Here is a 17,353-nt window from a genome sequence, read left to right as displayed (position 1 = left end):
CAATGCAGAATGGCAATATCACAATAGTTACAAAGATTAAAATGCCACTAGGGGACAGTAGAAAGTCACAAAATGAGGTTCTGTTGAAGAAACCAGAACAAAAGGCCTTTCTTTGTCAAAAAAGAAATCACAAATACACATTTCTAAATAAAAATCATTTCACATGTGAGGGTTTTAAAATTCTGCATTAACTAGCAAAGTGAAAACTGGGAGACACTTGCATGAGTCTATTTTTAGGTTTTTTTATATTTATATCCATGTATTTTAACATATGCAGCACTTTCACTTTAATAAGAATAAATTCAAGTGTGAAATAATTTATTTGCAGCACTTTTACAGTACTGTGAAGTTCTTAAAATCCAAAAGGTATTCACCACTATACGTTAATACAAACATACAAATTGACCTTTGTACTACTGGTAGTTTACTTGGTAATAAAATTATTAGATAATGTATGGTATTGTGATATTTATTAAGCAATACAAGTAAATGCCTAGAATTTAAGGACTAACATACTTTAGAAAATGATTAGGAAAGGTCTGCTTTGTTATGACCTGTTATCAATGTATGGGCGCATACATTGATGATGTCCTTTTTGATGACGTCAAAGGTAGTATTCACTCAAGAGCAGGGCAATGCTCTTCAAAAGTTCATAGTAAATTCCAGTATTCATATGCTGAAACCCTGCAAAATAAAGCAAAGTACAGCTCTACTTTATCTGGAATAGAGTATCAAAATCCTGTAGTTAGTAATTTTACCTTCTTTTTCTTCATTCAGAAGATCAGCTATGGACTCCAAATACTATTCCACAGACTAGAAAGTTTGGTTCAGATATTTGTAGTTACAGAACTTTCACAGATTATATGAAGACATTCAAAATTAATAAAATCAGAGGAATCTGCCGGGCTGATAGGCCTTTCCGCTCACATGAGTACAGGAAGTAAATGCATATTTCAGAAGTACTTCAAAATTTTTCATTTCCAAAGCAATGCATTTCATCTTTGAAATTATCTAGATATTGGGAGCATCTAATCCTCAGCCATGTATTTCACAATACATAGGAGATTATCTGATAGCTACATAGGACGTTGTGAATTATTTTTTGTTTCTCTTGCGCACAAAAACACACAAAGAGGTTGCAACTGCTGAAAGATTTTTTCCATTCCAGAGTGCTAAAATGCAGATTCAAAACAGCAATGCAACTCTCTCTCCTCACAGCTTTATAATTGCAGTCATCTCATAGCAGTGTCATGAGCTTGAGTATATAACAGACCTTGGACAATGATATAATTAAACATTTGAGTGAAAATAGTAAATCTAAGAAGTGTTGTTCTATAATAAGGGATGGGACTGTTTTCAAACGGAAAACTTAAGTGACATACCTTTATGCATGTGCAAGAGAGAGTGGGGACATCTAATGAAGCAATGTATGTGGAACAAATACATAGAACTGGTAGACAAACAAACACCCTGAGCTTGAAAAGACAATTCTTGTACCGTAACACAGAAGGAAAGAAAAGAGAGAGAGAGAGAGAGAGAGAGAAGGGGGGGGGGGGGGGGGGAGGGGGGGGGAGGAGCAGAAATTGGAGGAGAGGATGAAAGGCGGGGGGAAGTGAGAAGGAAGGGGGGAGACAGGGAAGGCAGAAGGGAGAGAGAGAGAACAAGAGAAAGAAAAAAGAAATAATCTAAATTAATTCTAAATGTCTATAATAATTTTTATAGACACCATATGCACAGAGAAGACAAAAATTTCACATATGCTAAAATTCTTAGGCCAACAGAGCAGACAATGAACAGTCTAGAACTACAAGCCCATTTCTCAGACAGTACTGTAAAAATTTTTTAATTGGTGTTGCATTTCAATAACTGGTTTAATGAAGTGTCCCTCAAGGTAAGTACATATATCGCGTGACTGAAAAACAAGATACTGCCTTAAGCTGTGACACTTCAAGAACAGTAATGTTTAACATGAGATGGGATATTTTTCTTTTGAAAATCTGAAAAAATGTCTAATTACTTGGGTCTCAGATGTTTTAAAATTAGGCAGGGATGCATTCATTTCTATGAATGCAACAGCAGGTATTACCTTTTCAGTCATTGTTATGTCCTTGGAAACCCAGCTAAAATGTTTACTCTCAGGAAAAAAATGTACTTGGAGGTCAAAAGGACTTCTAGGAAATGACCCAGGCAAAACACTTCAGCTGACAGTGGACTTCTTCAAGCACTTCCTCAAACCCTCTGAACTGTGGTAGTATACAAACATACTCTTAAATGCTTTGCTGAACAGCATAGACTTATGATCCATTTTAAAATTGTAATTAAGCACTTTAAGTGTTTTGCTAAATTAAAACTCAGATCCTAAAGGGTAAAATGTGCTCAGAAGCAACTGATGTCACTGAAATCAGTCACTATATAGATAAAACACAATAAATAGAATAAAGTCTACAAGTCACTCAACAGCAAATAAGTCTGAAGTTCTTATAGTTTTGTGTTGAAGTTCACAGAATTTTAGGGATGCTTCACAGAAGTGACACCTTAGCAGTACAAAGATTCAAAGTACTAGCATCTTGTAAAAGGAACTAGTATTCAGGGAAAGAGCAAAAACACTAATATAGAGTTAGTAAATATTTTTACACTTGGTTTATTTTTAAAAAATCAGATTCAGATGTTTCAGAGAGGCTGATGTTGGATCCTTCTCTAACAATATCATTATGCCTTTACTATGTGTTTTCAAGTAAAGACTTCATGTCTTTAATCAGTAGATGATTTGTACTCACTTTTCCCTTAGCTTCCCACAGTTACTTTTTCAAACATACTACCCAGAAAGAGTACTTCTTCCAATTCTCTCAAACAAGACTTTATTTTGCTGCACTCCTTCCTTCCTGCTATTCTCAAAATTCATCCTCACACTGTTGCGTCCTTTCCCTACCTTCCTACCTCAAGATTGTCACTGAACTAATTGCTGTTTTTACTTTCCATGTCACATGGCTCTCTGATGTAATTTCTTCCTTGCTATTCACCTCTTGATTTTCCGTGCTTGCATAATCACAGAAAACCACATAACAATGTAACAACTTGTGATTTGGTATTCCCCTATAGGTCAAATTTAGGTTTCCCTAAATCAGGATCCACATTTCTAACAACTTAGAATACGGTGTTTTGATGTGTTCAACTATAAGCTAATTCTCTCAGAATGGTTATTCCTTTAGACATTCATTTAACTGTAGGCTGTAGTTGCTTTAAACTGAGCTCTGAAATCTTGATATAGTTTGTGAAAAATATAGGTCTATCCCTGTAAGAGGCACTTTGAGTGAAATAGTGCTGTCTGTCTTAGTATATAAAAAAACCAAATGGATCTACACACAATTGTCAGAAAGACATGGTTTGCAAAAATATTTTGAAAACTGTGGCAATATCAGATGTTAAATAGAAACTAATATTCAATGTCCTGTAACAAATTAAGGAACCTAGGATACTTCTGTTTTTAAAAAATCTATGTTAGTGTTTTATTTCATGGAAAATATCTTTTTGAGAGAATAAATTGCTTCTCTGTGCTGAAGAAAGTAATCTGGAAAAAATAGTGTAAATATGCTAAAACTTAAATCTACTGATCTCCCATTTAATTCTAGGTACATGAAAAACAATGGATAGTTCTGATACAGCACCTGATTGATATTTCCAGGGTGTGAAAACCTCCACCATGAGATTAAGCTGATATTGCATATTCAAACACATACAATGATATATTTGTCATTGCTATTGACCTTTATCTCTCCAGTTTCCTGACAACCTTCTACAGTTATTGACATTACAAATACCAGCGACAACGTGCAGGGCAAAGTATAACCTTTCATTTACCTTCATGTCCCTCAAATGACTCACGTAGGTAGTTTCAACAAAAGCTGCAAACAATGATACTGTTGATTTTTTTTTCTTAACTTGCTAAAATGTTTTCCATTTTCCTCTTGTTCTCTGAAAATCATGCCAATAACTCACTACAAAGGAAACGATTTCAAATGAATACAGGTAATTAGAAGTGTCAAGAAATCAGCAGAGAGTAGGGTGTCTGCCATCATTTCTGTGGAAAGAGTGCCAGATTCCCTTTCAAAAAGGTCTTTGTCATTTTTTAATAGAAGGTAATTAATGTAGACTACAGTAAAGTGTACAGGATCCCAGTCACTTGTCTTTCTTTCCTTAGAAATGGGACCATAAAGATGTTTTGATTTCTAGAAACAATCTTCTGAGGTTATTCTAAAATTACTTTTAATTACAAGCATAGTCTTTTTAGTCTTTTTATTATTTTAAAAGCAAGAAGAGGAAGAATTTGGAAAGGGCACATTTATAAGGGTGAAAAGAAAAAAAGTTTTATTTTAAAAAGTCCAGAGCTAAGTAGTCTGTTTTGAAAGTGACAGGATGATTTCACATAACAGAGAGTATCCACCGAGGAGAACACTAAAACCAGATCCGAACATGGAAATCTATCCACTAGTAGCTTAACATTCAACTATCTGAATAGAAATGTGAAATGGCAATGCTTATGTAATGAAAATTACAGATATGCAGTTTGCGAAATGGTACATACTAGTGGTAACAGAAATAATTGTTTAGCTATTCTGATAACCATACCTCTGACAGACAAACCCAAATCATCTTACATTGACCTGTACAAAATTTAAGATTTCGAATAACATTGTGCACTTTATGGAAAAATATTTATACTGAAATCTAGAAAAAAAGAGGGTATATGTTTTTTAAAGAAATGTGTACAGTAAACCAGAAAGTCGAATCATTAAGTCATCTGAGATCAGTAACTTTCCTTCATGAGGAGTTAATGCCTCCCAATGAAACAAAACCACCAACCCTAATACAAATTATCTAACAACATATCTAATCCTAGTATGCTACTACTATGAAGAACTACAGACGTTCTTTGAAGTCATAAAATTATCCAGAACTTTTCTGATTATAATTACAATATTTTCCTTATTTCCCTTCATGTTTCCTACAATATGTCTGTTCTCCCTGATCCTTGATGACATAGAGAAATAACCATTGAATTAAGAGATTAAAATATTTCCTCTCTTTTCTGTTTCATTATGGTGGACAGCTAGAGGGCCTCAAGATTATATTTGTATTGATACAATGAGATATACCAATACAGAAATTTTATGTTAAACAAGAGACCAAGTTTAGTGAATGTGGTTAAGCATTGTGAAACACAAACATCAAAACTTTTTTGATAATCTAAAAAAGGTCTCAAAAATATGGAAGACTGATAACAAAGCATAGTGTATGTAAGAAAGAATATCACAAATTTTAACTTTGCATTTCCATCTGTATGTTCAGTAATAGGAGAAATTTATAATAACATTTACCAACACTGTTTATTTGTGTTACAATGAGGTCATCAGTTTGGATTTTAAGGCAACATAGACATCTAAAAGGAAGAAGCTGACAACCTTCTGATTTATGTAAATCAAGCCTAACACATTTCATAGTCTGCATGTCACTGCCAACAGGAATTAAAAAGTAGTAACAAACATAAACAGCTCTCTGCTTCGTGGTTTGGAAAATAGTTGATAGATCTTAGGGCAGTAATTCCCAAAGTTTTCAGTTCACGTCTTTTCTTCTGGATCTGCGAGCTGACATTTCCTACTGCACATGTAGATTCACAGCTGCAGGCGCTCTCTCATTGGGGATTGCTTCTGCTGTACGCTAAAATCAATGGAAAGACTTTAAAAAACTCCAGTGGGCATTATACTATTTTCTACAGCGATAAAATCCAGAAAAGGTGCTACAAGAAATCATAAAGGTTCGTTACCTACTCTACAGCTCTGAAGAATGAGAGTTGGAGAACCACTGTTCTTCATCAGGCTTAATCTGTGTTTCTAACTCCCTTGAGCCAAGCGTGGCAAAGATTGGACAGAGTAGACCCATACATGCATTTTAATATCAAGAGAAAGTTCAAACCTTTGATCTTGAGACAAATCTGGCAAAGCTGCAAGAGTACTATTTCAGATCAATGTGTTGTAGAGCACTGTACTTGAGTATTAAATTTACTGAAACAAAATGCTGCTAGACATTGAGGCAAAACAGTTATAAGCCTATAAATAAGAAAAGGTTTTTGTCCTAGGAAGCCATGAAATTAAGTAAATAGTCAGACAATACTTCTGAAAATTTACAATTATTGTAATCCTGGTTTATTTCTCAAAATAGGTAAAAATTTGAAGTTAGTTTACTACTGGGCTAAAATCGATAGCATGGTAAAATTATCATAGAAAATATAATAAAAACCAGCTATCTATTACAGTAATACTACATAATTTCTTAAAAAATCATCAAAGTGAGCAGGTAGCATAGCAAGCTCTCTATTATCATCATAGCTCTGCAATGAGCCACTGGCATAAAGTAATCCTAACCACAGCACAGCTGTCAAAGGTATTAACTGAAGTCAATCAGTATTGGTCTGATGTATAAATTTAGAACACTCCTCTAACACTTATAAGACCAGGTGCAAGTTTGGTTCACTGTTTTGCAATATCTTAAATATGTGACCTAACACTAAGTAATTGCTTATCCTGAGCAACTGTCTCAAGCTCTCTGTGCTTGAACTATCCCACTGTGTGTAAGACAGCAGCTCTCCAAATGTAATACATTAGTAGTAGTATTAAGACATTTCAAAATTGCACATAGCTGGACACAAGAGCTGGAAGCTGCTACTTCAGGGAATGGGAATCACCACTGGCAATAACAGTGGTAACAGTGGTATCTAGCCAGAATTTCAGAGTTAGGTTTCTGACACCTCAGGTGAACATCTCACTACTGAACTCTTTAATCTGTCTGCTGGACTAATTAAAAGGTGAATAGCTCACAGAGGAGCAAAAAAGCTACCCACCACTCATGTCACTAGCTGGGAAGTTCAGCTTCCCACACTTGGGAAATGGGTGACACAGATGAAAGACACAGATTTAAAAAGACAGCAGGGAAACACAAAACCCTGTCCGACAGACAACTGATTATTTAAAGACCTTTGTCAGTTTGGTAGAAAATTCTGCCCTGGGCCTAAAAAAACCATGTCTGTCATAAATTACATTATAGTGGATAGGCTTGAGAAAAAGTTTCCGCTGAATCCCATTTCTGTTCCAGTAGGTTGGCTTGTTTTACAAAAACACATTTAGTCCAAGACAAAAAACCCCCACAGAACAAAAAAACATGAAAGTCAAAACTAGCTCCATTCCTATTAATCTACTTACCTCCGAGTATAACAAAAAGCATAACTGAATCTGGGCTGAAATTTATACAGAGACATTAGGCTCTGCACCTATTGACATTCACTCATATTCTTGTCCACTCCTTACTTACAGCAGAGAATACAAAGATATTTGTTAATTGGGAACTTTTTAATATAAGAAAACAATTCCACTTTGAAAATAAGTATATATGATGAGTCAAGTATTTCATAATTATTACAAAGTGTATCAATTTTTCCTTTTTATTAGATTGCGAAACTAAATATTTCAAACTAATGCCATATAAATATTATATGAAATATGCACATTTACGCATAATCAAATATGTTGAATAATATACTAAGATTTATACTTCCAGTAGGTTTTTTTCCCCTTAATAGGTTTCATGAATTTCTAGCAAAGATGTCAGTGGTTGTATCTTGCCATCTACTAGCATAGAGAAAGAAGCATGACAGAATTGGAATTGTGTTGAGCATGCAACTTTTGTTTTCAATTACAGTAGTGTTCCAGATCAACAAAAAAGGTAAAGGTCTGTGTTTTATGATAAAAAGTAAACACAGTGAACATTTAACTATGATGCCCTGCCAAGTTATTTTAAAGACCCTCATTCATGTGCAAAAATCAGTGAGTTTTGTAATGATAAATCTATTTCTTCCACAAAAAAATAACTTTTTCATGAAATTTATATCAATATTTTGCAGCCCAAGCATATTAAAACAACATCAATGTTTTGAACCTGCATGACATAAAAAATAGTAGTTGGTCACAAAGATGTGTGTCCTTTGAACTGTTTACACTCATGCATCCCAGTGAGACTGTTACTTGTTGAAGGATGACAAATAAATGAAACAGGAAGCTGGTTTAAACTGGTATTGGATGTTGCCTCAAAACTTTTCCTAATTTTCTTCCTACAGAAGTACAGCTTTCACTATAGCAGAGTTCAGCACAGTAGTAAATACTGTCCGTTTCTTCCTGAGTGCATGTGTGAATATGCATGTAAACATTTAAGTACCACGTTGGTGGAACAAACATTCCAATATTAACAACAATAAGCAAATATATCTTGGTATTATTTATTCTATTTGCCCTTTGTGCAAGGTGCAGGAGCACCTGGAATATCAATATAGTTCAAAACTACCCTGTAACCTATTTAATTTCCATCCTTATCAAGCTGATTTTTTGAAGACAAGAGAAGAAAGCAATCCTTGCAGTGGCCAGCAAGTTCTATAGATTCACCTGGTTTAGGTCAATGTGGAATGATTCAAGCATTTTTAACTATTCAGTGGGGACTTCTTTGATATTTCCATTACAAAAAATATTTTTATATTTACATTAAATTAGGTAGGTATTCTTCACTTTAATAACAAGAAATAACTTATAAGATGATTAATAACATCTAATAATATATAGCATTTGATAAGATTAATATCTAATAATAGAATAAAATCTAAACCTAAGTTTAAATAATAAGAAATAACATCTAACACATAAGTTACTGTCTTAAAATTTTGAAAAGGAGTTAATAAAACAATGTTAGCAATTTCAGCTGTCAAGGTAACAAAGCAATTCAATGTGAATACAAAACTATGTCAGAAGAATCTTAGATCAGCAACATAACTGGCCCCTGCGACAATACTGTAAACAATATCTTGTTAATTCCAGAAAATACAGGTACAAAGTGTTACCACTTTGTATCACCAAGAAATTTTAATTTTCCTAGTATTCTATTTATTTCAAATTTAGTAAGTTGCAACCACCCCTTGCTATAGCTCTCACATCTCCTCAAAGCCACTGAAGTGTAAACGCCTGGGAAGGGATACAAAATCCTTAACTAGGTAAAACTAGAGATATGAGCACTGAGTTTAGAATTAGCAGCAGAACAAGAATTAGAACAGTACTGGGACATCCGAATCTGTGTGGAATTTAGGAAGATTTTAGCAGTGGTCTCAGTTTCTTCATGTGTAATAAAGAATTATCTCTCCCATTTACCTCAAACTGTGATAGAATTAATCACATGATTAAGGCAGATCTGTGAATTGCCTTGCACATGTAAATTCTAAGGATCTTTAAACAGGAAATTTGAAACAAGAAAGCATTTTTGCATTTGTGAATTCATACTTAAAAAAATATTTTTAGGTTTTAGATTAGAATGAACTCAAGCCCAGACACTTCCATATATCACTTTAACATAACATACCTAGAAACGCCCAATATTAAACCCAACTTCTCAATGGTATTCCAATTTGATTACATTTTACTCAGGATCTATCCTTACAGTTTTGCTTAGAATAAAAAGCTGACAGGCTTCTTTTCAGTTGGGTAACTGAAATACAGTGGATACAGTCCAAAGCAACAGAATTACCAAACAAAAAAAATCACTACTGTTAAGTAACAGCAAAGTGAACTCAAGTTTCAAGTTTTGGCCTCACACCTAAATTCTAAACTTACCCACATCCAAATACAGCTTTGTTGATTCTAAATAGACAGGCCAGATATAATTGCCTCTTCCCCCACACCCTTTTAACCTCAAAAAAAAATCCATTTAATGGAACAATGGACAATAAATACATGCAGAACAAGAAAAGGGCCATGTTGAAAGAAGGAGGGAGTGTAAGATTTTCATTATGAACAAATACAAAGGAAAATAATCTTGGGAAATTTCATTATTCTTCAAGAAGTCTACAGCTTACAGCAGTCTGGTCTAATGGATCAGAAGGATGAAGTTCTCCAAACTTCACTTAAAAATAAATAAACTAATAATTTGAAGAGTAGAAAAGGGAAACTGCCTCCTCCAGATTTCATTGGTTCAAATAAGCAGACTGTTGTGCCTTAACATTTGTGCAACAAAGTCAATAAATAACTTTCTCTATGTTCTTTCAGAATTGTTGAATAAGAAATTCTGGATCATGTAACTTTTCTGCCACTTAAAATCTATCCAACAGTGATACTTTTTGCATTAACATAATTGCCATGCAGTGTACTAAATGTGGCTCATTTTAATGCTATATCGATATGCCTGACCTCATAATAAATATTATGGTCCCTGGTCTTTAAATGTTGAACAGTGGTGCCTGGGTCAATGGCATATTAATAGGAGTCAACTACTTTCATGAATTGTTAATTAATTACTTTTGCTGTTTTGCACATTAGTCTGGTCATCAAAGAAATAACAATAGCGCTTTTTTCCACAAGAGAGAAGAATAACAGGCAATTGCTGAGCCGAAGAAAAGAGGTAAATCCATATTGTTTCAATTGCATGGATGCCAGTAGGAGCCTTCTTAAATACTACTTAATATTTGGATTAACGTACTGCTCTGTTTTGAATTATCCCCCCCAGAAGATATTTTGGCTAAGATACAATGCCAAGAATGTTTTGTAGTATGGTGAGACAGCTGTAGAGTTGACACAAAAATAAGCAAGTTGAGTTCAAGCTTTTTCACTTCAGGACTTTTCAGTGTGAGCAGAGCTCTCTACAGTAGCTAGTCCTCTGTGCGTATCTTCAAAACTTGCATTACTGAAAGATAAAGTCGTATTTACAAGTATGCAGGCTAAAGTGTAGTAGCACTTGTTGACACTGAACATTACTTGATAATCATAACTATGTATCATACAAACAGAAAAAAATTACAGACTGTGCTCTTGTATAAAAGGGACCATATTCTCTACTTCACTGCAACTTCTCTAAAGCAGTATAATTCTCTGCGTAGCATACGGTGGACTAAAATTCTATAAACTGAAGACTCAGAACTATGAATCTAATTGTACTTCTAAAATGTAAAGGTTACCAAGGAAAACTCCTTTAAATACTCAGGACTTCTTAATTTAGTCTTCTTAAGGAAACAACATCAAGAATGTGCTGAAGTTAACTATTTGGGAGTCAGGAAGCATCAAAATTAAAGTTAGCCAGGAAACATTAAATATGCAGTGGTACATTTCACAGAATCATAGAATCACGAAATCATTCAAGTTGGAAAAGACCTTTAAGATCATCAACTCCTACTGTAAACCTAACCCTGTCAAGTCCCACTAAACCATGTCACTAAGTGCCACATCTACACGTCTTTTATATACCTCCAGGGATGGTGACTCAACCACGTCCCTGGGCAGCCTGTTCCAATGCTTGACAACACTTCCAGTGAAGAAATTTTTCCTAATATCCAATCTAAACCTCCCCTGGGGCAACTTGAGGCCATTTCCTCTTGTCTTATCACTTGTTACTTGGGAGACCGACGCTACAACCTCATTTCACGTAGTTATAGAGAGAGAGGAGGTCTCCCCTCAGCCTCCTTTTCTCCAGGCTAAACAGCACCAGTTCCCTCAGTCGCTCCTCACAAGACTTGTGCTCCAGACCCTTCACCACCTTTGCTGCCCTTCTTTGGACACGCTCCAGCACCTCAATGTCTTTCTTGTAGGGATGGACCCAAAACTCGGCCTCCCCAGTGCCGAGTACAGGGGAATGATCAATTCCCTAATGCTGCTGGCCATGCTATTTCTGATACAAGCCTTCTTGACTACCTGCACACACTGCTGGCTCATATTCAGCTGCCTGTCAACCAACACCCCAGGTCCTGTTCCGCCAGGCAGCTTTTCAGCCACTCTGCCCCAAGCCTATAGCTTTGCATGGGGTTGTTGTGACCCAAGTGTAGAAGCCGGCACAGAGCCTTGTTGAACCTCACACAATTGGCCTTGGCCCATTGATTCAGCCTGTCCAGATCCCTCTGTAGAGCCTCCCTACCCTCAAGCAGATCAACACTCCCACCCAACTTGGTGTTCATTGATAAATAAAGAGAACTGGCCCCAGTACTGGGCCTGGGGAACACCACTTGTGGCCAGCCACCAACTGGATTTAACTCCATTCACCTTCAACTCTTTGAGTCCAGCCATCCAGCCAGTTTCCATTTACTTTATTCTACTGTCCTAACATGCTTTTTTTCTTTATTAAAATCCACAGTAGAACACGTTGTATCTTAAGCATTTTATGTTTTCCCAAACTGCTACAAGCAAATTGTTTCTAATGCCATCATAACCCTCTCCACCATTACTGATAGACAGTTAATACTTTTTTTCCTCACAGGTAGAATTATTAATAGGTTTAACCCAAATTCAGTTACTTTTGCAGTTTACTCACAGTTCAGGAGACAAGACAGTCACTGACAAATCAGCTTCAGATTTAGGTGGCTTAACTGAATGCCTGAAAATTTTAATTGTCAGTGTTTGTTTGTGTAAAAATTGTGCTATTTTCACATTCCAGTGGAATATACCTGTTTGCCTCCCACCATTACCACAATGTTTCCATCAGCACTTCATACTTCAGCATGGTAAGCAGACAAACATGGCTATTCATCAATACTTATTCAGTGCTGTAGAAAAACATTCATTAATTTACAGGATTATTATCTTACAGTATTAAAACTATGATTACAGTATTTTTTAGTATGCAGTGATATAAACATAAGCAGTTTATCATTATCAACCCATTTAAGAGGAATCAAGTTTGCCCATGCAATTTTTATTTTTAATTTTTAAATTCATTCTTTTTATTATTTAACTATGCAGTTTTTAAATGGATGGAAAAGCTTTACTTAAATATATATGTTTAGAAACATAAGAAACACAGCTCATAGGATGTGCACAACAGGTAACTACTTGGCTAAACAGCCTCAGAACACCCTATCTCATTCTTCTCAGACTTGGTTAAGTGCAATCTTCCTGTGTTGAAAAATCATAATTAAATGATCCACTGATACTGCTGAAGCAGGAATACCTTCCTGTTTATCTGTCAGGACTGCAATTTCTCAAGGGTTTCTGAAGATCCCCAGTTTACTCATCATTCCATTTTACTACACAACTAATTTAACACCATAGTAACACGGAATAACAACACGATCAGGTGTGTGTAAGCAAGCAACATATTTAACAGAATAACGACTTCCAGAGACATTACATGAGTAAGTTCAGCACCTACATTTCTGGCACAGTTTTTAGTCAAAACAGTCAGTGGATAATACACAACTAAATATGTTTATAGGAAGATTTTGGTGTCAAGAAATGGATCAAGATCAATTTTGGACAATGGCCCCTTTTCTCATAAATGGGACCATAACCTATATAGAAAGTTCAGCTTTCTGTGGGAACTATTTTGAAAACAATGTTAGGGCCTGGGACAGAAACACTCATCTAACAAGCCTCAAATTAGTTTTGCCTCATTCTTCTGATACTGCAAACTAATGGAATATTTCTGTTCAGACTTTCACAAAACAGTTCACTTTGACAGACATTTCCAGCCAACCGCAAGTTTAAGAACATTTAAACTAACCCAAATCAGGGCATTTAAAATTCTTGTGAAAATTAACTACAGTGATCACTACTGTTCTGTGAGAATTATTACTCTACTAAAAGATAAGAAGTATTTTACAGTTGTTGAGTTATACTTCTGCTCAATCAGATTACATGCATTCAATGATTTTTAGAAAAAAGTATGGACAAAGGGAATGTAGAAAGAAAATGCGTATTTTAATTACGACTACTAAAAGGTTTTTCAGAAACTAATTTGAAAGTATCTTACTATGTCCTGATTTTTTTTTAAGCTAGAAAACAAGAGACATCAGATAAAGTGAAGGAAAAAAATCTATTCCACTAGCAACACACTATCCAATCACAGCACATCTGCCTTTCTTCTGTGATGACAAGGATGCACAGATGTTTTTTAATATCCATAAACCAATATGCTAACTATAAAAACAAAGGAACACATACAATATACTGCCAGTAATTCTATTAATCTAAGATAAAAACAAAGATGAAAACAGAATGAATCAGTTTCTTCAAACAAACTTCTTTCTACTTATAAATCAGAGTACTAAAAAGAAATAAATACATATGTATCCTAGTGATCTAACACCCATCCCAAGCTAGCCCCATCTTGTGTCACTGCCTAAGTCATGCAAATTACACCAGAACTGCCAGTTGACTAAGATTAATGACACTGCGCCAGCTTCTTTGTTTCTCTCTGCGGCCGTTTAGTGTGAAATACTATCCAAAAACATTATCTATCCTCTATTAATCCCACAAATTTGTTCACACCATGCACATTGTTTAGGGCAATTTACAACAGGAACATACTGAGCACAATTGCATTTAATTACTTGGGTTCTAATTACATTCATTAAAGGCTAATAAAATAAATGAAACAGCTTTAAAAGCTTCTGCAAAACACATGGGTCTTGTCTCCCTCATGAAGCATACTGTAGAGGTTTGATGTGAAACATAGATTTCAACATATATGTCTGCCTATTATGTATCTGTAATATGCACAAAGACATTGAATGCATATTTATTTATTTATTTATTTATATTTATATATAAACCATATGCACATCAATTCTGAATGATCCTGAATACTGCTAATATTTATTTATATTACTAGTCATGAAGATGCCAGGCTCCCCAAACTACTTTTTAATGTGGTATGTTGAGACGGAGGAATATCAGTTTTAACATTCCAACCCAGTTCTTTTAACTGTTTCCACCTGTACTACAGAGTTATTCCCTCTTTTTCTCTCATCTTATATCTGCATTATAAAAGACAAACTGACATCAGAAGGAGAGGAAGACAGAAAAGAAAGAGAAGAAAAGAGCAGGGAAAACCACATTACTTTATTTGATATATATTCTTAAAAATATTTTGTTAAGGCTCATTTCTGACATTCATCTGAAGATCTGAATTTTTTCTTAGTAGCTATTTACATTAAAAAACACATTCTGCACACTAGGCAGCCTAAATAAATCCCCCATGGTGGTTAAAAATGCAGCTTGTTACTAACACAATTTCCTAATTCTTACATTTCTATGCTATTTCCATTGTGCTTAGAATGCAGTTTATGGCAAAAGACAGAGCCTGGAACATGCTGTTGACAACTGTGCCAGAGAGAATTCAGCACTGGATATTTAGAAAAAAGTGCTTATGGTGAGCTCCTCTCATTACAACTATTCATTGTTCTTGGATTTACAAGAAGATGATCTTAGTAATCAGTGAAAGAAACAAAGTTCTAGTTAATCATCCTACAAACCTTGTACTATGTACATATGTGGTCTTAGCTGAAGATCCAATCTGGTACACTTGGAAATCTAAAACTCTTTATTCTGCAGCACAAATATAATGGTAATCAAACATGTCTGCCAACGGTTAAAAAGTATATAAACTTATACACAATTCTGTTTTATAAAGGAATACAAATACAAAAAAAAAAAAAAAAAACCAGCCTTGAGGATTATACTCCAAGTATTGTAGAATTTTAATAAATGTCTTTAAGCACCATGAAACACTCAAAGATTTGGTGCGGATTCTATGAAGTAAAACAGGTCTGTCCAATGTATCTTCCTCTTATAATTTAATAAACATTCTCTGGCTAGCAATTTGCTCATTTAAAAATATTTTAACAATTTCTAGGGTTTTAGTCCATTACTGACAAAATAATTATATTTTACCTTAAAATAAAACAATTTTTCTCTTTGGAATATGTTTTACAAGCAGCATGCTGTGCTGGCACAGCACTTCAAGCAGTTTAACTGAGAGTAATAAAATAACCATGGCAATGTGTACCATTTTAGAAAGTTCACCTTAAAATTATACAACTTTGCCACATATACGTCTCAAACTATTTCTTATTACAAACACAGGATCAATTTCTTTTGCGAACTATTAAAAAAGCAGATATTTAAAAAAATCATATGAATCCCTCATTCAGATATATAAACCCCTCATTCGTGAATCAACATTTGCTTTGGAGAAGGGAGGAGGGGCACCCATCCTGCACAACAAAGCAGCAGCTCAATACAGCTGCCATCTGGCTTCCTCCTGCAGTTCACTTCCCATAGCAAACAAGATCCATAGTTTAAGGAGTGTTGGGGAAGGGAGAGGGGCTGCAGTTTTAACCTTACAGCTTTATGATGGGGCATTTTTCCACTCTATAAAAACCCCTCTTAATATAGGAGAATGGAAGGCTCAGGAAATTGTTAGTAGGATAGAAAGCCTTTCACTTCTGTGTTTCTGGTTCAGATCCACATCAACTCAGTGGTAACCAAATACAACTACCACCTAAAGGACTTTTTAATGAAATGAGTTAGCTGATCTCAGTACAATACCTAGTGAGCAAGCATCCATATCACTAAAAGCAACACCAAATACGATAAACTCTTTCCTCCTCGCTGTGCAGAAATTGCTTCTCACCAGTAGCAGCTGAGAACATTTCAAACATTAAAGCATAAACCAAACTATTTTAACTACAAGAGAAGACAGAGTGCTAAAAGCATGACACAGTCAGTGAGGGGTCTACCACGTGATATGCTGCTGCTGCTTAAGTTCATAAAAGCACAAATTTGTCAACTTTCAGTTTATGTTCTCATGTCTGTTGTCCTTACCTTCCCTTGGGTAGTAGTGATGGAAATCTGAGCAGAAAAGAATCTAACAGTTTAGCTTAGCATTTATACTGGAGCAGCTAAAGACTCAAACTGACAGACATGAATTCTCTATTTTTCTTGTATGTTATGTAATAGTGTGCATTCACGATTTTGCTACATTTACAAAATAGTAGTAGACCTAAAGGTTCAGGCTGAGTACTCTTATGGTTCTATCAGACAAAGATGACTAACAAATATATGCTGAAGCAATGATAAAGGTGCTGGTTTAAGTAGTAATATAAAACCTAGCAGTCCACTTGTTGCAAACACTAAGGAACCAAGTCCTTTCCCATTAAATTATCATTAATATCAATGGGAGCTCTAAAAGGTTTCATTGAAATCAATGGAGTCTTTCCATTCCTTCAGCAGGATCTGACTTTATACACATTAACGACCTAATATACAGACAGTTCACAGCATGATGAAATGAAAGACAATTTCTTTCTATATCTAAAAAGCAGCATCCAGTTTATAGTCAAAGTAAAATAAACTTAAAAGTCAAACATTCATGTTGCTGGAAAGGTCAAACACTGTTCTAATACCATATTACTAAACGGATAATATCCATTAAGACTGATCAGTGAAAAACACCAACAAAATGAATAAATACAACCCAAAAGCTAATGAACTCAATCCCTAGCAGC

At 35.0% G+C, this 17,353-nt stretch overlaps 1 long non-coding RNA gene across 1 annotated transcript in view; it reads right to left on the bottom strand.

Annotated features, from left to right (window-relative positions):
* Positions 1-4,338: 4,338 nt before the first annotated feature.
* LOC141923404 (uncharacterized) overlaps positions 4,339-17,353 on the bottom strand; it is a 32,877-nt gene continuing 19,862 nt past the window's right edge. Inside the window, exon 3 of the long non-coding RNA XR_012623286.1 lies at positions 4,339-5,715. This is a non-coding gene — a long non-coding RNA (uncharacterized LOC141923404). The remainder of the gene's footprint in view (positions 5,716-17,353) is intronic.

This window comes from Strix aluco, chromosome 4 (genome assembly GCF_031877795.1).
Source record: "Strix aluco isolate bStrAlu1 chromosome 4, bStrAlu1.hap1, whole genome shotgun sequence".
NCBI lineage: Eukaryota > Metazoa > Chordata > Aves > Strigiformes > Strigidae > Strix > Strix aluco.
Note: the sequence above shows the minus strand (reverse complement) of the source record. Positions and strands in the feature narration are given on the sequence as shown.